General features: G+C 39.5%; 1 protein-coding gene across 1 annotated transcript in view; it reads left to right on the top strand.

Moving 5' to 3' along the window:
- Positions 1 to 26,464, top strand: part of LOC133558156 (ankyrin repeat and fibronectin type-III domain-containing protein 1) — a 150,885-nt gene that overhangs the window by 10,200 nt on the left and 114,221 nt on the right. The window contains exon 2 of the mRNA XM_061909321.1: positions 23,192 to 23,314. The gene's annotated coding sequence lies outside the window, so the exon portion shown is untranslated. The remainder of the gene's footprint in view (positions 1 to 23,191; positions 23,315 to 26,464) is intronic.

The following is a 26,464-nucleotide window of genomic DNA, read 5'->3' as shown; positions in this document are numbered from 1 at the left end:
AGGCTACATATATTTTTCGACTTCAATGTAAAAATACACATAAATAATAAAAAAATAAGATTTACTTTAAATTACATATACAATTGTTAGTATGGACATAGACTTTTATATAACAAGCTACATATTTAATGAAAGTTAATTACTGTAATTTTACATGAATTTGAAAGTAATTTGAGAAAGCAGAAAATTATATGTGTAATTATATTGGTATTTCTCTGTACAAAAAAATAAATGGAAATATACATAGTTTGTCATTACTGGCATATTATAACAGGCGGTTTGTTTATTTACAGATAATGTCTTCAATTTTACAGTTTTATAACCTATTTAAAAAAAATAGAAAAATTACAGTAGAAATTTTGAGTAAATTAACCATAAAAATTAGATTTTTTTTTTTACAGTGTTTGGTTTACAATGTTATAGTCAAATCAAAACTTTTTGGAAGACGTGCATGTCACATGTCTGCCATTGTACAAAAGAATATCAACATACAACTTGCTAAAAACTATTGAAACAAATTAAACTGTTTGAATCAACAAATTCGTTGTTATATTTGTCCATCCATCTTCTTAATCCCGAGGAGTCACAGGCCAGCTGAGAGACAGAGTCTTTCCAAATTGCCCTGGGACTTCCCCGATGCACATGCCCTGAACACTTTCCCAGGGATACTTCTGGGTAGCATCCTGACTAGTTTGAAGCATCTTATCTGGCAGTTCTCCTGGCTTTACTTTGAGTTCCTTAGAGCTTCTTAATTCCTGTAAGGGATGGTCCTGCCATCCTACGGAGGAAACTCTTTTTTGATGCTAGGCCTGCCATCTTATCCCTTTGGTCATCACCCAAAACTCATGACCATAGCTGATGGTATAAACATAGATTGACTGGTAAATTAAGAGCTTTGCCTTCTGAGTCAGTTCTCCCTTCACCATGATAGACCGAGGCAGAGACCGCACTGATCTGCCTGTCGATGTCATGATCCATTCTCACCTGAATCATGAACAAGAACCCAAGGTACTTAATCTCTTCCACTTGGGGCAGGATCTCCTCCCGCCCCGCATATGATATTCCACCCTTTTCAGGGCGAGAATCATGGACTCCGACATGGAGGTAATGATTCTCATCCTAGTTGCTTCACACTAAGATCACAGCCTGATGAAGGCAGCGGGATCACATCATCAGCAAAAAGGCGAGACATAATCCGGCAGCCACAAAACTGGATCCCCTGACTGGGCCTAGAAATTCTGTCCATAAAAGTTATGAACCAATTCAGTGACAAAGGGCAGCTATGGCGGAGTCTTACTCTCATGGAAAACGAGTCCGACTTCAGACCAAATTATAATTGGCAGTCCGCAGAGGTTAGTGCACACTCAAAATTTCCTAGGGACAGGGTCGAATGCCTTATCCACAATTCCACAACCAGGACGAAAACCACACTGTTCTTCTTGAATCCAAGGGTCGACTATATGACAGAGCCTCCTTTCAGTCAATCACATTAAATTACATTAAATTAGGGTATATACAATTGTATCGATCCCCTGTGCGTGTGTCTTCAGGGAAGTTCATGTTTCAATAGCAGTAGCACCAAATGCAGTGTACTTGACAGCGACAAAAGTAGCAGAGCACGCATCTATTCACACCTGCATTCATGCCTACAGCTTTAATTTAGAGTCTCCAATAAACCTAACGGGCATATCTTTGGAATGTTGGAGTAAGCCAGAGTACCTGGAAAAAAACCCGCGCAGGCATGGGGAGAACATGCTAACTCCACACAGAGATGCCCAAATGGAGATTTGAACCCAGATCTGCTGACTGTGCGGCCTACATTTCAGCCACCGGACGCTGATCTTCCATCTCCAGCCTGTTGGTTTTTGCTCCAGGGGATGAGCAGCCAGGATTGGAATGGATTACTAACATAAACCGCGGTACCACTTCAAAGAAAGCATCAAATGTGTTCCCCCCCCATTAAGAAAAGCGGTTCAGCCAGTCTATAGTTTGAATTTTTGAAGATTACCATGATTATTGTGCCTTACGAGATTATGACTCTTGTTCTTCACCTTCACCGTAGCAAGGTGACTGTGCTTTCCTGTCCTTTAAAATTCCCAGTATGTGAAATGCTCTCTCTAGTCAGGTTCTATGAAGATTGTAAATAAGCGGGATGATGTAATCCGCCCTTGCTACAAGCGCTGGGAAGACCATCGGTAATGACGTGCAGACATTCCTCTCCAACACGTAAGCTGCCAAGTGTTTATTGTAGAACACCGGACTATACGTCACACTTTAAACAAGGAATGTCAAGTAATGTTTTTGAACAGAAATAGCAAGGCACTGTCTTTCCGAGCTGTTAAAGCGGTAACCAGATTCCTCTAAATGTCCTTAAGAGAGCCTGGTGGACCTCACACGAAATGCAAAAAACACACGCTCATCTCTTCCCCCCGTCTCGAGGTTACCCTCTCCTTTCCAGCATAAATAATCCCCGCAGTCTGCTGGCTCGGCGGTGATTGGAATCTCGACGCCGTACTCAATTGTGGCTTGACGGGGGGACGCGGGGGTGCCCTGTGTGCATGTTTCTGTTTTAAGGCTTTCTCAAGGCCGCAAACATAACACCAGAGGAGGGTCCGTCTCTTAAAAAGAAAACCGGCGTATAAATCCTCACTTCAGCAGACGTTAAATTACAGTATATTCATTGCAAATTGCGAGGAGATTTATAAATCGGCCAACCAGAGGTCTGTAAACACTCTGCAGCAACGCCTGGACACACCGGCAGGGGTAAAGTCAAGGTTTTATCAGCTTTTCTTGAGGCCAGCTGGAGATTTTTGTGGCTGTTTGGCAATGCAAGTGGGTGTTCCAAGCAATCAGAGACGATAACTGAGACGATCGAAGCAATCATACCAGTTATCTCAGGCAGTTTCTCTCCTCGTAGATAACCATTAAATTAGCTGAGTGGAATAACAGAGCAGTCTATGATAAAGCTTTCGCCCCCGTCCATGCCGCTCTTGATTCCCTGAAATAGATTTTCTTATACAGCTCGCTGGCCTCCCATGTGTTTGCCTGCAGATCCATCATGTGTATACATCTTAAATGCCAAGTCAGCCTTATGCTTTATATAAAAAGCTCAAAGGGAACGCAGTGAAGCTGTCCGCTATGGAGAACCTGACCGATGTGGAAAAAATGCATTGAATTTCTGCCGCGTATTTGTATCCCTTAAAAATGCTGTGGGTGCCGACTCGGTGGAATTAAAAAAACAAAACTAAGGCCCCTTCTACACTAAGGTTATCCGGGGTAAATCCCATCTAACCTTATCCTTGTCCACACACACACAATGGTCGTTTAAGACCCCTTCCCCCCCCTCCGTCCGCTGGCGCAACGTGAACTAATATGTACGGCAAATGCCCACGTCATAGTCACCTCCAGTGTTGCTTTGTGTGCAAGTTCTTAAATGAAATTGTACTTATGTGAACAATATCCAGTGTTGTGGTATTCAAATGAACTGCAATCCAGTGTGCTGAGGGGCCCTATTGTAGTGAATCACACCTGAGACATCATAAATTAATCAAATATTTATTAGACACGTAAACGATGTGATAAAGAACATTTCAATCAATCAATCAATCAATGTTTTTTTCTATAGCCCTAAATCACAAATGTCTCAAAGGACTGTACAAACCACTACGACTACGACATCCTCGGAAGAACCCACATAAGGGCAAGGAAAACTCACACCCAGTGGGACGCCAGTGACAATGATAATTCCTTGTTTAATCGACAGTTTCCTTGCTCCCTGCAGCACTGATTTTTAGTTTCTTTTCTCACTCCATGCAGAGAATGAAGCGTGAGACAACAAGATGGCACAACCAAGCAGACAAGCATGTTCGGCAGCGCACATTCACAGAGCACTTACAAGCAGATACATTGTGTAGACAGAACAGGGAGAACGGATGCATTTTGGCTTGAAAACTAAAGATAAAGGTAAATTTATAACACTGAAACGCCCTCAAGAAGAGGTGCTTTAAGACTTTTAGCTAGTTAGCTACTGGCTAAATTCCAGCCGCTGCCGGCAGTGTTGTAGCTACTTCTAAATCACTAATCCAAATAAAGTCAGTTTCTTACAAGTATCATCCCTGCAGGACGAGAAATAGCTAAACATGTTTCACTGCACACCGTGGCTCACCGGCTTTACAATGTAAACAAACACCATTGGTGGATCAACACCTGACATCAACTGTAATGATACCAAGTACAGGAGCGTATCAAGTCGATACTACAATGATCACGTCAATCATTTTTGTTGTTTATTATTTTCTTTCTTTTTTTTTTAATGTATATTATGTTTATGAACTCAGGAAATATGTCCCTGAACACATGAGGACTTTGAATATGACCAATGTATGATCCTGTAACAACTTAGTACCGAATTGATACCCAAATTTGTGGTATCATTCAAAACTAATGTAAAACATCAAAAACAACAGAAGAATATGTGATTATTACATTTTAACAGAACTGCATATAGAAAACGTTGAAAGAGAAAGTAAGCAGATTTTAACAGTAAATGAACAAGTACATTAATAATTGATTTTCTACCACTTGTCCTTAAAAATTTTGACAAAATAATAAAATGATAAATGACACAATGTTTTATTGCATACGTCAGCAGACTAAATTAGGGGTCTTTGTTTTATTACTTACTAACAAAAGACAAGTTGTCTTGTATGTTCACTATTTTATTTATGGACAAACTTGCAATAAGAAACATATGTTTAAAGGCCTACTGAAACCCACTACTACCGACCACGCAGTCTGATAGTTTATACATCAATGATGAAATATTAACATTGCAACACATGCCAATACGGCCGGTTTAGTTTACTAAATTACAATTTTAAATTTCCCGCGGAGTTTCTTGTTGAAAACGTCGCGGAATGATGACGCTTGCGCGTGAAGTCACGGACTGTCAGGAAATATTAGTGCAGCACTATTTGCGGGTAAAAGTCGTTTCTTTTCATTGCGCAATTAAACAGTATTCTGAACATCTGTGTTGCTGAATCTTTTACAATTTGTTCAATTATTAATGGAGAAGTCAAAGTAGAAAGATGGAGTTGGGAAGCTTTAGCCTTTAGCCACACAAACACACAGTGATTCCTTGTTTAAAATTCCCGGAGGTGAAGCTTTACTATGGATCAGAGTGGTCAAGCGAACATGGTTCCAGACCACTTGTCAACCGGCCGTTTTCGGTGAGAAAATTGTGTTAAAAAGTCGCCTCTTACCGGAGATCTGTGGAGTTTGCGCCGTCCTTGTATCTGCCGTCGACTTCCCTCAGACACTGGCCTCAAGACACCCGTGGACACACCCCTCCGACTATCAGGTACTATTTAATCTCACTAAAATACTAGCAACACAATAAGGAATTTCCCAGAATTATCATAGTAAATGTGTCTAAAAACATCTGAATCCGTCCCAATGCAATCGCCTTTTTTTTTTTTAACTATTTTTTTTTCTAGTCCTTCGCTATCAATATCATCATCCACAAATCTTTCATCCTCGCTCAAATTAATGGGTAAATTGTCGTTTTCTTGGTCCGAATAGCTCTAGCTGCTGGAGGTTCCCAATATAAACAATGTGAGGACGTGAGGAGCCCTCACCCTTGTGACGTCATCGTCTGCGACTTCCGGTAAAGGCAAGGCTTTTTTATCAGCACCAAAAGTTGCGAACTTTATCGTGGATGTTCTCTACTAAATGCTTTCAGCAAAAATATGGCAATACCGCAAAATGATCAAGTATGACACATAGAATGGACCTGCTATCCCCGTTTGGATAAGAAAATCTAATTTCAGTAGGCCTTTAATGTGCCCTAAGATGTTTTGTCAAAATAAAGGCAATAATGCGATTTTTTTTGTGGTTCCCTTTATTTAGAAAAGTATCAAAAAGTATGGAAAAAAATTCAGTACCTGTTCCAAAATATTGGTATCGGGACAACACTAGTTGATACTGTTACCTAATTGGCTGTTAGCGTGTCACTCCCACTGATGACTGATCACTTCCGCATGAAAAAAAGAAAATATTTAGTATTTATTGTACTCATTTTATTTATTGGTATGATTTATTGACATGTATTGATATCGTTTTGTCGCCCAGCCTTTAAATAAACTTTTTTTTTCATTATTTTTTTCTGGTTTTGTTTCTTTATACCTCATTATCTTAATGTGGAACAATTTCCCTTGTGGATCATTAAACTTTGTCTAAGTCTAAGTTAGGGGTGTAACGGTACACACAAATTTTGGTTCGGTACGTACCTCGGTTTAGAGGTCACGGTTTGCTTAATTTTCCGTACAGTAAAAAAACGACAAAATATACATTTTTGAGTTATTTATTTACCAAATGTGTAGACAGAAACTCTTCATTTAACATAATGTCTTTTTTTGCTGCTTCAACACAGCTCAATCAACACTGTCCGTAACACACGCACACACATTGCACAATGAGCTAACACACACACCGCAAAATGAGCTAATGTTACACTAAAAGCTAATTAGCCTTCACCTCAAGCCAGGACTGCGAGCGAGCTGAGCTGCAGTTTGTTTCTAGAATGTCAACGGGCTCATAGTGATGTGTGTAGTTGACTGTTGGGTGTTTATCATCATTTGGGAAGAGTACGCTGCCTTATGCTCACCTGCTAAAGACCTATCTGCTCAATGCTGAAGCATTTACTACATGCGCTCTGAATAAGCACTGCTGATTGCCTGTTACCCCTCTGAATACGCACTGCTGATTGGCTGTTACCGCAATATATGTGACCAATCAGATGGTTGTGTGGGTGGTACAATGCTGGGTCCTGTGTAGGAGACAGAGGCAGAAAGCAAAGCAGCTTGTTAAGACTTTAGATTTAGCCGGCTACTTCATATGTTCGTGTCGAAACTCGTTTGGTACACTTCTACACCGAACCGAAACCCCTGTACGGAAACGGATCAGTACAAATACACGTACCGTTACACCCCTAGTCTAAGTCCAAGTCTATGTCTGAGTCTAGTTAATAATTTGTTTTTATCAGATATAATCCAAATTCACTTGACACTTTTCAAGGTCCTCGAGATGCTCAATAACGCATCAGTCTCCTTAAATGGTGAGAATTGAGTGGAAAAGGGGGGGCAACATTTTGATGTTGATGGGTATGGCCTGCGCCAAAACAAGGCTTTCTTTGAGTAATTTAATTAGTAATGTTCATTGCCTGGCTGCTGTCTTTTATGATTGAACCACTGAAAGGCTTTTTGTTATCCTAATGAAACGTATTGAGGCCTCTGTGTTCCTGAATTGAACTTTGTTTTTGGAAGTGTGTGTGTGTGTGTGTGTGTGTGTGTGTGTGTGTGTGTGTGTGCGTGTGTGTGTGTGTGTGTGTGCGTGTGTGTGTGTGTGTGCAAGCACGTGCACTGGTCGCATTTGCATTTAACACAGTCCTACTGGTGGGCGCCTTCATTCTTGTTGGCGTATTCCAGTCCTCCTGGCAATGAGGCTTTGTTTTCCCTTCTTTCTAATCTTGTTGTTTTAGGTCCACCGCCATTGCCCATAATTGCTGACACGAGGTCAGGTATTTGTCTCTCCTTGTAATTTATTGTGGCGTTCCCTAATAATATGAAATAAGATCGGCGGTTAGGAGACGTCTCAACCTCAGCCCGACCGCAAACTGTAGATAAATACGAAGCATCCTGCTGCTTTGACTGGAATTCATTTCTAAACAGTAAACTCTTTGTATCATCGAGGAAATGCGTTAAAGTTGGACACGTTCAATGAAAATTTCCTTGTCGCTGTTTTTGATTTTGCGGGCCCCTTTGGGGACGGGGCTTGTTAAGTCATGATATATTCCTAGTAAAGTCACAAAGACATATATACACTTCCTGGCAGTGGGGCTGCTGAAGAACTTTCCTATGACTCTAAGCTGCACCAGCTTTTCTAGAATGTTCTTAAGTCTCAAGACTAACTGGGTTAATGAGGCTAAAGCTCCAGATCAAGTGAATGCCTCTGTATGCCTGAATTGGACCGCTTTTGCAACGGAACCCATTATGGAATGTGATTAAAAAAAAAATATCATCTACATCAGGGGTCACCAACCTTTTTGAAACCAAGACCTACTTCTTGGGTACTGATTAATGCGAAAGGCCAGTTTGATACACACTTAAATAAATTGCCAGAAATAGCCAATTTGCTCAATTTACCTTTAATAAATAAATCTATATATTAAAAAAATGGGTATTTCTGTCTGTCATTCCGTCGTACATTTTTTTTCCTTTTATGGAAGGTTTTTTGTTTTTTAGAATTGTGATGACATGTTTTAAATAGGTAAAAATCCAGTCTGCACTTTGATAGAATATATAACAAATTGGACCAAGCTATATTTTTAACATAGACAAATCATTGTTTCTTCTAGATTTTCCAGAACAAAATTTTTAAAAAACATTCAAAAGATTTTGAAATAAGATTTAAATTTGATTCTAAAGATTTTCTAGATGTGCCAGAATATTTTTGGGGAATTTTAATCATAATAAGTTTGAAGAAGTATTTCACAAATATTCTTCATCGAAAAAACAGAAGCTAAAATGAAGAATTAAATTAAAATGTATTTATTATTCTTTACAATAAAAAACATAAATTTACTTGAACATTGATGTAAATTTTCAGGAAAAAAGAGGAAGGAATTCAAATGGTAAAAAGGTATATGTGTTAAAAAAATCCTAAAATAATTTTTAAAGTTGCTTTTTTTCCCTCTAAAATTGTCTTTCTGAAAGTTATAAGAAGCAAAGTAAAAAAAAAAATGAATTTATTAAAACAAGTGAAGACCAAGTCTTTAAAATATTGTCTTGGATTTTCAAATTCTATTTGAGTTTTGTCTCTCTTAGAATTAAAAATGTCTAGCAAAGCGAGACCAGCTTGCTAGTAAATAAATACAATTTAAAAAAAAAAGAGGCATCTCACTAGTAAGTGCTGCTATTTGAGCTATTTTTCGAACAGGCCAGCGGGCTACTCATCTGGTCCTTACGGGCTACCTGGTGCCCGCGGGCACCGCGTTGGTGACCCCTGGTCTACAAAATTAGGATAACATATTCCTCAGATGCTCCAGGGTCTAAAGATTAGCGTCATGAATTATGTTGCTTGCTGTCAACCTTTGATGCACTTTTTTTCAGCGAGTTTCTTATTCAAAGATACATCTCTCCAGGTCACTGGTGTGGTTGTGTGAGTGACAGGAAGAAAAGCTAGGACTAATTCAGAGAGAAGTCACCCTCCATTGGCTGACAAGTACAGTAGTTTCCATGAATTGATTAATGTGGACCCCGACTTAAACAAGTTGAAAACTTATTCGGGTGTTACCATTTAGTGGTTAGTTGTATGGAATATGTACTGTACTGTGCAATCTACTAATAAAAGTTTCAATCAATCAAAAAGTTGGTTCTGTGACAAAGCTCTGAACTTAAAACACTTGAACTTCAAGTACCACTGATAGTCACACACACACTTGATGTGGTAAAATTAACCTCTGCATTTGACCATCCCCTTGTTACACCCCTTGGGAGGTGAGGGGAGCAGTGAGCAGCAGTGGTGACTGCCTTAGGAATCATTTTGGTGATTTAACCCCCAATTCCAACCCTTGATGCGGAGTGCCAAGCATGGAGGCAATGGGGCCCATTTTTATAGTCTTTGGTATGACTCGGCCGGGGTTTGAACTCAAGACCTACCGATACCAGGGCGGATACTCTAACAAAATGCCACTGAGCACTTCTATCTCAAATCAACGACTCCCATTGAAATGAATTGGCAGAGGGGTTAGTGCGTCTGCCTCACAATACGAAGGTCCTGCAGTCCTGGGTTCAAATCCAGGCTCGGGATCTTTCTCTGTGGAGTTTGCATGTTCTCCCCGTGAATGCGTGGGTTCCCTCCGGGTACTCCGGCTTCCTCCCACTTCCAAAGACATGCACCTGGGGATAGGTTGATTGGCAACACTAAATTGGCCCTAGTGTGTGAATGTGAGTGTGAATGTTGTCTGTCTATCTGTGTTGGCCCTGCGATGAGGTGGTGACTTGTCCAGGGTGTACCCTGCCTTCCGCCCGATTGTAGCTGAGATAGGCGCCAGCGCCCCCCGCGACCCCGAAAGGGAATAAGCGGTAGGAAATGGATGGATGGAATTTAATCCGTGCTTGGCCCCTTCAAGAGCACAATTTTAAACATGTAACATGCCTTTTAAAAAAAGAACAAACTTTTGAATATCAAATGTTATTACAGTGGGGCAAACAAGTATTTAGTCAGCCACCGATTGTGCAAGTTCTCCCACTTGAAATGATGACAGAGGTCTGTAATTTACATCATAGGTACACTTCAACTGTGAGAGACAGAATGTGACAAAAAAATCCAGGAATGCACATTGTAGGAATTTTAAATAATTTTTTTGTCAATTATGGTGGAAAATAAGTATTAGGTCAACCATTCAAAGCTCTCACTGATGGAAGGAGGTTTTGGCTCAAAATCTCACGATACATGCCCCCATTCATTCTTTCCTCAACACGGATCAATCGTCCTGTCCCCTTAGCAGAAAAACAGCCCCAAAGCATGATGTTTCCACCCCCATGCTTCACAGTAGTTATGGTGTTCTTGGGATGCAACTCAGTATTCTTCTTCCTCCAAACACGACGAGTTGAGTTTATACCAAAAAGTTCTACTTTGGTTTCATCTGACCACATGGCATTCTCCCAATTCTCTGCTGTATCATCCATGTATCCATTTTGGTACAAACTCAACTCATCGTGTTTGGCGGAAGAAGAATACTGAGTTGCATCCCAAGAACACCATACCCACTGTGAAGCATGAGGTGGAGGGAAACATCATGCTTTGGGGCTGTTTTTCTGCTAAGGGGACAGGACGATTGATCCGTGTTAAAGAAAGAATGAATAGGGCCATGTATCGTGAGATTTTGGGCCAAAACCTCCTTCCATCAGTGAGAGCTTTGAATGGTTGACCAAATACTTATTTTCCACCATAATTTACAAACAAATTATTTAAAATTCCTACAATGTGAATTCCTGGATTTTTTTTCACATTGTGTCTCTCACAGTTTAAGTGTACCTATGATGAAAATTACAGACCTCTGTCATCATTCTAAGTGGGAGAACTTGCACAATCGGTGGCTGACTAAATACTTTTTTGCCCCACTGTAAAATAATACAATACAATGTAGTACAACTATAGTCGTTCCAAGAAGTAATGTACGTAAAGCCTTTACCTTGTATCTCCTTCTCCGTCAAACACGCCATCAGCAGCTTCTCCATATGTTCATGGATAAATGTTGATTTGCAGTTAAAAAAAACAACAACTTGGCAGCTCAAGTGCCCAAATTTTACTGTAAAATTGCCTTTTTTTATTTTACAGTAAAGCAAATTGATGTCTTTATTTTACCATAAAAACAGCATTACTGTTTTTCCATTTACAGTGATATACACTAAATTTTGAGGTGAAATGATTGAAACTTACCATATTTTTTTTTACATTTTAGTTTAAAAAAAAACCTTGTAATAAAATGCATAAACAAGTTGTTTAATATTAGTTTTCACTGTTTGAATCGGCCCGCTTGGGCCCTCAGTGAAAACGGCTTTGACACCACTGCTTTAAACTGAATGAACATCGCCTCTGCTGGTTTACATCTTTTTTGAGAAATACCGTCTTATGTTCGGGTCACGTCAAGCCAGGCAAGACAATTCCTCTCCAGTAGTCACAAAGTGTTTACCAGGTCTATTCAACTGGCGGCTCGCGGGCCACTTGCAGCCCGCCAAAGCTTTAAAATTGTCCCTCTGACCATCACCCAAATTGACTTGACGCCATTAAAACTAGGGTTGCTCATGTATGCAGTACTCCTGCCACCCCGCAGGGGGCAACAGCGAGGCATATGTGGCACAGTGAAGCGGCAGTGGGGTGAGTAAAGCAAGACTTCATTCAACCCTGAAAAAAATCCAAATAAATTTCGAAAAATCAGACTTTTAACAATTACTGGACGACAAAGAATGAATGTTCTGCTGTGAGCAAGTGCTTGAGGCATTTCTCTTCGAGAAAGGCTAAATGACGCCAAGTGCCCATTGAGAACAGACGCTCGTTTGACCACCATCATTATTTATTGTGTCTGACCCATTAACCCGCAAGCAAGTCCCCTCCTTTCTGATTCGTCACTTTAACTCGCACTAACTCCTGGTCAGAGCCAGTCCGTGGGGACTGTTACCACCAAACTGGGTACCTTTTGAAGAACAGTCGACTTATCATATTGAACTGGCGGCCCACGGGCCACAACCAGCCCGCCCAAAACCTCTCATTTGGCCCATCGAACATCACCCCAATAGGCTTGACGAAACCATTAAAACCAGGGTTGCTCATGCATGTAGTACTCCCGCCAACCCGCAGGGGGCAACAGCGGAGAATGTGTCACAATGAAGCTACATTGGTGTGAGTAGAAGAAGGTTATGCATTCAACCCTCAAAATAACCAAAATAAATAGTGAAAATCTGACTTTTAACAACAACTGGATAACAAAGTATGAATGTTCTGCCAGTGCTCAAGTCATTGTTTCCTGTTGGACCCTTTAAGCCAGGGGTCTCAAACACGCGGCCCGTAGGCCAAATGCGCCCCGCGAGTTGTTATTTTGCGGCCCGCACCTTATATATGAAGATTTAATGTTGGTGCAGCCCGCGAGTTTTATATGAACAGCGCTTTACAGCGTCATACTTGCATTCCCTCGATTTTTTTTGAGAGACTCCCAATTTTCGAAACCCCTCAAGGGGTAATCAGTCCCCTGAATTTCACTTTAACAACAATAATAGGGGGCGCCATGGAGCCACAGCCTTTAGCATACTTTACAGTATATACAAACTGCGTGCCAGCCCAGCTACATGTTGCATTTGGCTTCTGCAGACGCAGTGAGTGACTGCAAGACATAGTTGATCAACAGCCATACAGGTCACACTGAGGGTGGCTGTATAAACAACTTTACCACTGTTACAAGTAGTGATTACCCACACCAAACAAGAATGACAAACACATTTTGGGAGATCATCCGCACCGTTACACAATATACACCCCCCACCCCTAACACCGTCCCCTATTGTAGCCCTGGAAGAATTAGGGCTACATTGGATTCTGGGTATTTGTTCTGTTGTGTTTATGTTGCGTTACGGTGTGGATGTTCTCCCAAAATGTGTTTGTCAATTTTGTTTGGTGTGGGTTCACAGTGTGGCGCATATTTGTAACAGTGATAAAGTTGTTTATACGGCCACCCTCAGTGTGGACTGTATGGCTGTTGATCAAGTATGTCTTGCAGTTCCTTCCGTGTGCCTTAAGCCTCATGCAGTATGTGATTGGGCCGGCACACTGTTTGTATGGTAAAAAGGGGACGAGACGGCAAGTTTTAGAGGACGCTAAAGAAAGTCGTAGAGGACGCTAAAGACAGTGGGATCACGGCACGCCCTTAATATTGTTGTCTGGGTGAAAAAACGGGAGAATTATTACCCCGGGAGATTGTCGGGAGGGGTACTGATTTTCGGGTGTTTCCCTTAAAGAGGGCGGTAAAGCCATTCAAAGAAGGTGAATTCATTAAAAAGTGGACGCCAGTGTTTGCATCCAGTGGCCCCCGAAAAATACGGTAGTTGATGTAGATGCCCATATCAGCTGTTCTGATTTACTTTACAAAATAGAAGTGTTGGATACTTCTCTTGTTGCCTTATTTGTATTTGACTTTTTATAATAAAGTCCAATTTTAGCACTGTTTTGACACCATGGCTCGCCATCTGTAACTCATGATCAGGTAACACACGTCCACTTTCCTTTTTTACCTTTTCACATCTGATCGCGTCACAATCTGTTATCAATGTGATAAAAGCCAGATACTAGTGGGTATTTCTTGCAGGTGTGCTCACCACCAGTTCAGTGGCCTTTCGGTTAGATTGTCCGCCCTGAGACTGGGAGGTCGTGAGTTCAAACCCCGGCCGAGTCATACCAAAGACTATAAAAATGGGACCCGTTACCTCCCTGCTTGGCACTCAGCATCAAGGGTTGGAATTGGGGGTTAAATAACCTGCTCACTGCTCCCCTCACTTCCCAGGGAGTGGAACATGGGAAAAATGAGTCAAATGCAGAGGATCATTTCACCACAACTAGTGTGTGCGTGACTATCATTGGAATTTTAACTTTATGTTACTGTAAGTACACTAAAGTGTGGAGAAGAAGCACCGGACTTGTGCATCCTCCTCCTTGCATCATTACGCCATGATGTTGCATAGACAGCTGCTTGGTCCGCTGCCAGGTTTGAGGGTCCCAGGCTGACAGTTGCCGACAGATTACAACCCCCCCACCCCCCCAATCCAGCTCCCTCACTCCGCAAGGACCCACCTGCTTCACATGTCCCCCTTTTTGTTCCTAAACCCCTCAAAGGGATTCCCTGCGCCCCTCATTTATGTCCGCTGCCACCCCGCATGTTTGAAGTGGTGATCCTACACATTCTGGTGCCATCATCCTATTGTCGTGTGTTTGATCCCAATGTCGTGTTTGAAGTCTTACCAGCGCTCCTAATGTAACCGTTGGTGCTGAGCCAAGACGTGTGTGGTAATGATAACCAATGACCAGCCAAAATAATCGCTCTTCTTTATCTTTTTTTTTTTTTTTCCAACCGCCGATGTCAAGCGGTATTAGTGTCACCGGGCGCCAGTAGCTGGCATTCGCAGCCCGCTGCTGCTAATTTAATTAAAAGCCCTTAAAGGAGGATCCTAATACCACCAATTAAAAGGGGGAGACGAAAATCCCACACCTCATTTGGGTGAGTCATACTGGAAAATATGCCTCTTTTGTCTTTGAGGTCAAGCAAGTCTTTGGAGACGCTGGCAGAGGGTCAGTGGTAGAGGTTGTGGGAGTGGGAAAGAAAGTTCTGGTGGCGGAGGAGGAGGGGGTTTGTTCTACGAGATAAGCCATCCTGTGAGGTCATGTCACGGAGAAATCTGGTCATGGCGAGGGCATGGTGGACGCAACGTTTCCTGGGGGAATCTTACAAAATGAATGTTTTTTTTTTTTCCCGAACAAGTTTTAAAAATCACTTAAAATAACTTTTTATAAATGTCCTTTAATTTCACTGCCTAGGTGAGCGCCATTAGTCCTGAAATCTGCTTGTCATTTTCAAACCCCGTTTCCATATGAGTTGGGAAATTGGGTTTGATGTAAATATAAACAGAATACAATGATTTGCAAATCGTTTTCACACCATATTCAATTGAATGCACTACAAAGACAAGATATTTGATGTTCAAACACATCAACTGAATTTTTTTTTTTGCACATAATAGTTAACTTAGGATTTCATGGCTGCAACACACGCCAAAGTAGTTGGGAAAGGGCATGTTCACCACTGTGTTACACCACCTTTTCTTTTAACAACACTCAATAAAAGTTTGGGAACTGAGGAAACTAATTGTTGAAGCTTTGAAAGTGGAATTCTTTCCCATTCTTGTTTTATGTAGAGCAGGGGTGTCAAACTCAAATACAGAGTGGGCCAAAATTCTAAACTGAAAAAAGCCAAGGGCCAAAAATGAACAACTTAACATTTTAATAGGGACCCAAACAAGTTTTGCATTGAATATTGAACAAGCAAGGCTTATATAACTTTATAGTGACATGCAAAATAGAGTTTTGTTGGTAGCGGGGGTGTATATTGTAGCGTCCCGGAAGAGTTAGTGCTGCAAGGGGTTCTGGGTATTTGTTCTGTTGTGTTTATGTTGTGTTACGGTGCGGATGTTCTCCCGAAATGTGTTTGTCATTCTTGTTTGGTGTGGGTTCACAGTGTGGTGTAACAGTGTTAAAGTTGTTTATACGGCCACCCTCAGTGTGACCTGTATTGCTGTTGACCAAGTATGCCTTGCATTCACTTGTGTGTGTGTGTAGAAGTCACATGTATTACGTGACTGGGCCGGCACGCTGTTTGTACGGAGGAAAAGTGGACGTGACAACAGGTTGTAGAGGATGCTAAAAGCAGTACCTTTAAGGCACGCCCCCAATATTGTTGTCCGGGTGGAAATTCGGGAGAATGCTTGCCCCGGGAGATTTTCAGGGGGGCACTGAAATTCGGGATTTTCCTTGAAAAATCGGGAGGGTTGGCAAGTATGAAAATTAGCGTTGAATACGGTGATACAGCGGCACCGCCACTGTATAATACCGGCGGGCCAGCTCTACTGTTAATTTCTTATTGCCTCAAATTTGGCCCGCGGGCCAGAGTTTGACACCCATGATGTAGCGCTTCAGTCGTTCAACAGTCCGGGGTCTCCACTGTCGTATTTTACGCTTCATAATGCGCCACACATTTTCGATGGGAGACATCAAAAGCCATATTGTTGTAACACGTGCTGAATGTGGCTTGGCATTGTCTTGCTGAAATAAGCAGGGGCGCCCATGAAAAAGACTGCGCTTAGATGGCAGCATATGTTGCTCCAAAAAATGTATGTACCTTTCAGCATTAATGGTGCCTTCACATATGTGTAAGTTACCCATGCCTTGGGCACTAATGCACCCCCATACCATCACAGATGCTGGCTTTTGAACTTTGCGTCAATAACAGTCAGGATGGTTTGCTTCCCCTTTGGTCTGGATGACACGATGTCGAATATTTCTAAAAGTAATTTGAAATATGGACTCGTCAGACCAAAGAACACTTCAAGTGTCTGATGAGCATTCCTCAACTTCATCAGTATTTAATGACACATTTCCCAACTTTTTTATCACGTGTTGCCTGCTTCAAATTCTAAAGTTAATGATTATTTGCAAAAAAAAAAAAAAGTTTATCAGTTTGAACATAAAATATGTTGTCTTTGTAGCATATTCAACTGAATATGGGTTGAAAATGATTTGCAAATCATTGTATTCCGTTTATATTTACATCTAACACAATTTCCCAACTCATATGGAAACAGGGTTTGTATGATTGTAGTTTTTTTTTTTTTTTACCGTCTGTTCGGAAGAAGGTAATAAACGTGCATGTTATTAGTTCAGCTCAGTTTCAGTTTCAGTTTATTTTGAACATGCATACTATACAATGTACTGCATCACATATTTTCCAGTTGTTTCATTACAGCACGTCCGAAAAGGAGTAGGAAGAAGCAGAGCTTGTTTAATCCTACCCCTTTTCATATCATAGCAATTGTATCCCATTTTCTTGTTCTCTGTAACAGAACAGTGAACAAATAAATAATATACACCCTAGTAAGGAAACAAAGATTAAATACATAAATAATCTTTGTCTCAATGAAAAAGATGTTCGTCATAAATCTTGTTCTGTGTACTTTGTGAAAACTCGTAGTTTGAACAGTCACTTAAAGTGAATCATATTGGTGCTTTGTTTGATTTCTTTGGTTAATCCATTCCATAAATTTCCACGTACTTATATGCTAAAGGTTTTAAGTGTTGCTCGAGCATACAGATGTTTTAAATTCGATTTTCCTCTAGAGTTATATTTCTCCTCTTTTGTTGAGAAGAATTGTTGTACATTCTTGGGTAGCACATAATACTTTGCTCTGTACATCATTTTAGCCTTTTGCAAATGCACCAAATCGTTGAATTTCAATAATTGTGATTTAATAAATAAAGGGTTTGTATGTTCTCTATATCCAACATTATGGATTATTCTAACTGATCTTTTTTGTAACACAGTTAGTGAATGAAGCGCACATTTGTAGTTATTTCTCCATATTTCTACACAATAACTCAGATATGATATGGTAACAATTGTAAGCAGCAAATAATATGAAGTGATTAGTTGGGATTGTTTGGCGAGAATCTTTTTTTTTTGTAAATCACACATTGAATTGAAATTGAGGTTGCAAACAGGAAGTAGAATTGCAATTGAGTCGAGTTCCTTGAAATTCCATTTGATATTTTTGCTGCACTGCAGAAACATGATTTCCAGTATATCCCATATGTGTCTCATACTATTAGAATTACTATATATTGTTACTTTTTTATTATAAAATATTCTTGCTTTGAACCTCACATACAAATTATACAGGTGAAACTTAAAACAGTTTGAATATCGTCGCGCAAAAGTTTATTGATGTCAGCAATTCAACTTTAAATACGAAACTATGTAATGAAATGTCATTTCAAGCCTTCATATATTATAATTTTGATTTCTTACTGTTTTTGATGATCCCAAATTTTCTGTTCAGTTCAGTTTCAGTTTATTCTAAACATGCATAAGATACAATGTAATGCATTACACAATTCTAGTTGTTTCATTACAGCACGTCCGAAAAGGAGTAGGAAGAAGCAGAACTTATTTAATCCTTAATCCTAACCCTTTTCATGCCATAGCACTTTTATCCTATTTCCTTGTTCTCTGTAACAGAAGCGTGAATAAATAAATGATAAATGAATAATATACACATTAAATACATAAATATTTGTTCAATAACAAAAAAGGAAAAAAAATGATCAAGATGTTCATCATAATTCTTGTTCTGTGTACTTTGTGAACACTTGTAGTTTGAACAGCCTCTTAAAGTGAATCACATTGGTGCTTTGTTTGATTTCTTTGGTTAATCCATTCCATCATTTAATTCCACATACTGATATGATAAAACAGTGATTCTTAACCTTGTTGGAGGTTCCGAACCCCACCAGTTTCATACGCGCATTCACCGAACTCTTCTTTTGTGAAAAATAAAATGTTTTTTTTTCAAATTCAAGACAAAGTTATATCGTTTTATTTTCATGGTGTACAAAATGAACCTTGCATGAACTCACAACAAATAACACACCTGCAAATCAGTGTGACTTCTACTGTTGCCGTATCCATTATACGCCCGTATGGAGAAGTTTGTATTTACACGATGAGTCCATACTTGCCAACCCTCACGATTTTTCCGGGAGAATCCCGAATTCCAGTGCCCCTCCCGAAAATCTCCCTTTACAACCTGTCGTCAGCTCAGTACAATTAAACTTTGCTATCCACAGGTAACCAATGTCAAAGTCTTAGTACTTCTATCAAAAAAAAAAAGTTGAGAAAAGTGTAAATTACATACAAAAGAATTAAGAAAAGTACAAAAAAAACCCACATGGAAATTAATTGGCCCCATTTGTCCACACTACATCCAGTTCTAGTGCTCACAGTTTTTCAGTTTTGTGGAGAAACGTTTAATTTCCGACTGTGACTTTAACTCCAGTGGTGAAGAGTTCCACGGATGTGAGGCCTATGTGAAACTAACAATTGATAACTTATTGTTATCTATCTTTTTATTTTTTTTACTGTTTATACAGTGGGGCAAAAAAAGTATTTAGTCAGCCACCAATTGTGCAAGTTCTCCCACTTAAAATGATGACAGAGGTCTCCAAATTTCATCATAGGTACACTTCAACTGTGAGAACCAGAATGTGAAAAAAAATCCAGGAATTCACATTGTCGGAATTTTAAAGAATTTATTTGTAAATTATGGTGGAAAATAAGTATTTGGTCAACCATTCAAAGCTCTCACTGATGAAAGGAGGTTTTGGCTAAAAATCTCACGATACATGGCCCCATTCATTCTTTCCTTAACACGGATCAATCGTCCTGTCCCCTTAGCAGAAAAACAGCCCCAAAGCATGATGTTTCCACCCCCATGCTTCACAGTAGGTGTGGTGTTCTTGGGATGCAACTCAGTATTATTCTTCCTCCAATCGCCACGAGTTGAGTTTATACCAAATATACATACATATATACATAATATATGTATATATATATATATACATATATATATTTTATTTTTTATTTTTTATTTTTATTTTTTATTTTATTTATTTATTTATTTTTTTCAGTAGTAAGGAACTTTCTACATTTTTCTGCAAGCTTTGCATGGGAAAGCATAGCTCCACCTGGTCGCAACTATGACTTAATATTTTTCTTAAGTTGAGTGTGTTGTAAAAAAATGCATTTTCAAAAGACCATTGTTGGTGTGTGTTGGCTTTTGTTTGGCTTTGCTAGTTTTGGCAAATTTAAGGAACAGAAATGACAATTCCAATCATTAAAACATGTATTTCTCTTACACCCACCAAACTCAACTTAAGAAAAGTATTAAGTCATAGTTGCCTTTTTTACGGTTTTCTGCAAAAGTGCCTTACTTCTGAAATTGATGTTGGATAATGTTAAAATATATGTTTGTTATTATTTAACTTTAGTTTTGTTTGTTATAATACAATATTTTGACCAAACCCTAATGAGTGAAAATATCTAAATGACTTCTGATGTACTTTTATAGCTCTAATTTTGAATTAAACGCCTTGAGCTAACAGTCTAGTTTTTTCGATGAGTACACAAAACGCACATTAACCTGTTAAAACGTTTGCGATTTAATTTATTTACCTTGAATCCTATTTTCTGTTAAAAGTGTAACTGGCAAATTATCCACCAAGTCGAGAAGATTTTTTTTTTTCCCCTGTAAAAATGATTTGGCAAACGGAAGGCCTAGTCTGCAACCCTCCCTTGTGTCCTCTGGGAACTTTTGGCATTGTTACAGTATTAAGGAAATATTTCACCATGACATTTTGTGTCCGACAATAATATTTCACGTTGATTGAGTAATTTGCTATTTAAATGTGTTTTAGTACTTTACATGAATCTGCGGTGCTGACTTGTCTGGGATGCATTTTGGTCATCAATAATAAATGTCCAACTTTTATAGCTTTTCAAGCTGTGTGTTTTCTTGTTTGCAAGAACAGAAATAAAACGAAGAGCTTTAGCTGCTCTTGAACGCCCCACTACTAAATCAAAGATCACTGTAATTGTTAATTAGGGAAAATTGTTTAATCAGGGTTACTTTTAAATTGCAGGGAGAATTCTGCTGATAATTAAAAAAAAACAAATAACACTTCAGCTGAAAATTAGATCGGTTTGTAGAGAAAAGATTACAGGTACATGTTTTAATCAGATTAATCACACTTTTGCATTTTGAGTAATTGTGATTAATCGCAGTAAATTACTTGCATGCATGATAATAATTGAAAAAAAAATCTCCGTTTATACACAAATAACATAATGTTTTTGTGATTAATCGCATGAGTTGAGATGTTAACTTTGACAGCCCTAATATACTTGTACACATATAGGACTTGATCTACTAAATGTTTGCGTGTCCTAAAATACACAAACTTGATAGCGCATGCAAAGCTGAGCGACTAAGCTAAGAGGATTGCATCTCGTCAATCAACAAAATACGGAGTGCAATTTATTTAGCATGTTTACCTTCATGAATATGCGCAATACATGCTGATTATCAAAACGCCCACAACATGGGAGGAGGAGATACAAATATATATTTCAATTTTGCAATTTCTGTGTGATTTATTAAGACTGACACTGTTCTGCAGCTGCTGTTTTGCATCTACATTCAGCATGTTTGGAAAGTACGTGCAGACTGGCAAAGTTACAGACAAATGACTGCAAAGTTAGACGATTGACAGAGAGAGAATGTTCTATTTATGTGCATGTCAACATGTTTGGACTGTTTGAAATAAAACTATTAGATGTATTGTCTATTCAGCAATGTCATGTATTTATTTCAATGCTGCTGGATGACTTAAGGGGCTGATTAAACAAATGAAATTGATATTTTTTTGCTGCTGGCATTTTTATTTTTTATGTGTGTGTGTAATATTGGTTATACTTGTATAGCGCTTTTCTACCTTGAAGATACTCAAAAAGCTTTGACAGAATTTCGACATTCACCCATTCACACACACATTCACACACTGATGGCGGGAGCTGCCATGCAACGCACTAACCACGACCCATCAGGAGCAAGGGTGGAGTGTCTTGCGCAAGGGCACATCGTACGTGACTAGGTTGGTAGAAGCTATGGATCGAACCAGGGACCCTTAGGTTTCTGGCACGGCCACTTATCCAACCGCGCCACACCGCCGTTTATGATAGATTAAAAAATAACTTGTAATATGCACTTTCTTTCATTTGGATCATTCCAGACGCACCATCACAACGCTGCAGTGCCTCCCAGAGTACACATTTGGCGTGCTAAAAGTAGGTTCTGTGGAGCATGTGATGCCATAAACTTGTAGGGAAATGAGTATCTCCATTGTGACCGCTAGTATACACGCAATATCTTCATTCGAATATGGCGGTCTGTACCACTTTTGCACAATATCAATTGATGTATTAGTATATTATTTATTTATTATTCATTTTTTCACTGTTTGTGTTTATGATAAATACAAAAATAACTTAAAATATGAAATAATTTCATTTGGATCATTACAGACGCACCATCACAATACAGCAGTGCCTACCAGAGTACACATTAGGCGTGCTAAAAGTAGGTTCTGTTGTCTAGATGGCGCTTCAATAAAGGTTCGAAAACAGTGTTCATAGTATTATAAGTGTGCTACATTTCAACAGCATGGCAAAAAAAATGCCAAAGGTTAAACGTGTAGGCAAATGAGTATCTCCATGGTGACCGCCGGTATACACGCAATGTTTTCATTCGAATATGGGGGTCTGTACCACTTTTGCACAGTATCAATTGATATATTGGTATACTATTCATTTATTATTTATTTGTTCACTGTTCTGTTACAGAGAACAAGGAAATTGGATACAATTGTTTTGGTATGAAAAGGGGTAGGATTAAATAAGCTCTGCTTCTTCCTACTTCTTTTCGAACATGTTCTAATAAAACAACTGGAATTATGTGCTGCATTACATTCTATCGTATGCACGTTCGAAATAAACTGAACTGAACTGAACATACAGTCTTAGTAAATCACCCACAACTTTCTCACTAAATGGTACAAATAATTTTATAGTTTGCACACACTATTTAGCACGTGTTATTTGGGGTCTAAGTAGATCAGGCCCATACTGTTCATAATTGAATAATATATGACTCAGAGAATATGAATCATGTTCAACAAATACAAAAATAAAGTTGTTGTTTATTGGCTAGCATTCAGATGCCTGATTGCATGGGGATTTGATCAGCCTTTTGCTCAAGTTGACCCGGGCAGTGTCGTAAATAAGAATTCCCGGCTGATTATTGGAACAAGAACTCTTCAGCGTTTGGGAGCAGAAGTTTTGATTTGCAGAGCATGACACCCTAGAGAGCTTTATTTCAATGACCTTGTAAACTGTCTAACCTAATCTCCAGTCCCCTTTTCTTAGGTCTGAGTCTGGAATCTCCAAGTTTACCCATCGCCTGTCCCTCAAAGAACGTCCCGCCAAAGCTGAGAAGACCACATCGGAACGAGCCCATTCTTACCGGAGACGCTCCCTCAGTGTTGATTGGTAAGCGCGGAGACCGCGTTTGACGTTTGAGTTTCTTTGGCCAGCGCCCGGCCTCTCCAGTGGCCATGTTCCAGTCAGTCTGCAGGCTGACGCTAAAAGGAGTTGGAAACCAAAAAAAAAAATCTGCTTGCCGTCAATCTTCCTTGTTCCTGGTCTGGCATCCTCACTCAACTTCCTGTTGTGTATCCTGGGCTCTTCCTATCTGGTCCCATTGGAGGGAGGACCCAAATAGCCGTAGATCTTAGTGGTTTGAAGTACAGGTGTAAGGTTCTCCATAGAGTCAAGTAAGGACACAATGTTAGGTTGTACGAGGTCCTTAGTCCACCTTACGAGACTTGTTGTGTGGTCGGGAATGGATGTGTGGTCCGTGAGCTGGATGGCGGCGTTTACTGTACGTGCGGTGTGAGGTCCTTTATTTTTAACAGCCCTGTGTCGCCGGCGAGTGGCTGGACCGGGCCTTTTAAAGTTGATGTGGTCTGGTGTTAATGGAACGCAGCGGAAGATTGGACATGCTTATTTACGAGAAAAACGCTGGGGGCTGCAGCCACAGATCTCACTTTCTCCGCAGTGAGCAGCCATCACGAGAATGACATCATTGTCATCATTGTGGTTAAAAGAAAACCGCAAGCAAATTGATGCCTGCTGAAAACCTCCAATGAATTATTTGCATTGAATTTACTTATCTAATATTATTGTGTGATGATTGCATTATTTTGGAATTTGAATTTCAAACTGTCACATGTGCAGTGTTATGTTGGCAAGTATTACAATTGTGTGAAGTCGAATGCAGCTGTGATAGGCCCAAGCACCCCCCGCGTCCCCGAGAGGGACAAGTGGTAGAAAAATGGGTGGATTGATGTTCTTTTGAATTGAGGACTGAAGATGGTGAAGCCTTTGCTTGATCCGTCAATGTGTGTGTGTGTATATATATATATATATATATATATATATATATATATATATATATATATATATATATATATATATGCGTGTGTTTTTGAGTGTGAATTATATTTATATAGCGCGTTTCTCTGGTGACTCAAAGCCCTTTACATACGTGTATATACATACAGTATATCTATATATATATATATATATATATATATATATATACACATGTGTGTTTGTATAAGTATACATATTTGTATCATATATATATATATGTTTATATATGTATGTGTTTGTATATGTATTTTTATGTGTGTGATTGTGTATAAATATACTGAACAAAAATATAAACACGTTGGTTTTTCCTCCCATTTTTCATGAGTTAAGCTCAAAGATCTAAAACTTTTACTATATACACTAAAGGCTGATTCCTCTTAAATATTGTTCTCAAGTCTGTCTAAGTCTGTGTTAGTGAGCATTTCCTTTTTGCTACAATAAACCAACCCACCTCACAGGTTTTGCATATCAAAATGCTGATTAAACAGCATTATTATTGCACAGGTTTGCCTTAGGCTTCCACGATAAAAGGCCACGCTGAAATGTGCAGTTTTATCACACAGCACAATGCTACAGTTGTCGCAAGTTTTGAGGGAGCGTGCAGTTGGCCTGCTGACTGCAGGAATGTCCAACAGAGCTGTTGCTCGTGAATTGAATGTTTATTGCTCAACCAAAAGCCGTCTCCGAAGGTGTGTCAGAGAATTTGGCAGTACATCCAACCAGCCTCAAAAACCGCAGACCACATCTAACCACAGCAGCCCGGGACCTCCACATCCAGCAGTTGCACCTCCATGATTGTCTGAGACCAGCCACCACGACAGCTTTTTAAATGATTGATTGAATTTTTTTTTTCTAGATTGCATAGTTTAGTACATATTCCGTACAAGTGACCATTAAATGGTAAAATCCGAATAAGTTTTTTCAACTTGTTTAAGCCGGGGTCTACGTAAATCAATTCATGGTACAAATTAGTTTGCATAACTAAAGAATTTCTGCACAAACTGTGAGAAACTGTCTCAGAGAAGCTCATCTGCATGCTTGTCATCCTTATCGCGGTCTCGACCTGACTAATTTGTTGTCGTAACCAACTTGAGTGGGCAAATACTCACATTCGAAAGCATCTGGTATGTTGGAGTGATGTTCTCTTCACGGATGAATCCTGGTTTTCACTGTTCAGGGCAAATGGCAGACAGCGTATGTGGCGTCGTGTGGGAGAGTGGTTTGCTAACATAGACGTTGTGAATCTAGTAAACCATGGTGTGGTTGGAGTTATGGTATGGGTAGGCCTGCAGTATGTTATGGACAATGAATGCAAGTGCATTTTATTAATGGCATTTTTTAATGCACAGGGATGTGACGACGCCCATTTTTGTGTCATTCACTGGAAATCATCACCTCATGTTGCAGCATGACAATGCTAGGATCCGTACACAATTTCTGAAAGTTCTTGTTTAAAAATGGGAGTAAACACAAACGTATTGTGTTTATATTTGTGTTAAGTATATATATATATATATTTGTGTATATATATATGTATATATATATATATATATATATATATATATATATATATATATATATATACATATGTGTGTGTACTGTATATGTGTATATATGTGTATACTTGTATGTGTGTATATGTATGTACAGTATATATCATCCATCCATTCATCTACCGCTTATTCCCTTTGGGGTCGCGGGGGGTGCTGGTGCCTATCTCAGCTACAATCGGGCGGAAGGCAGGGTACACCCTGGACAAGTCACCACAGGCGTCACCAGACATATTTCACTGGGGCACGTGCCCCACTGTTGATCTGCAGTGCCCCAGTAAAAATTTCACCGATAAAAAAAAACGCTTCAGAGTTTTAACTCTACATAACATAGAAAACAGCGCACCTACTACTTAGTATGGTAATTGATTGCTACTGTATTCATTCCACGAAACTGAGCACATGGCTACTTAATATGGTGATTTATTCACGTGTGGATCGAGACTTCGGTTGAGAGAGAGAGAGAGAGAGAGAAGGGATTCGAATCACTGCGTGAGGTAGGTGACGTTAGCCAACAACAATTTGTTAATTACAATATTTTGATTTTGATTTGACTCAAACTGTAACTCCTAGATGGATTTAAGAAAGTTATTCGCCCGCAGTAAAGAAGAAGCAAGGAATGAGAAATGTAAGTGAAGTCCTAGCTAGCTAGGCA

This window comes from Nerophis ophidion, linkage group LG08 (assembly GCF_033978795.1).
Source record: "Nerophis ophidion isolate RoL-2023_Sa linkage group LG08, RoL_Noph_v1.0, whole genome shotgun sequence".
Classification (NCBI taxonomy): domain Eukaryota; kingdom Metazoa; phylum Chordata; class Actinopteri; order Syngnathiformes; family Syngnathidae; genus Nerophis; species Nerophis ophidion.
The sequence above is the reverse complement of the archived record's forward strand: the minus strand, read 5'-3'. Positions and strand labels throughout refer to the sequence as shown.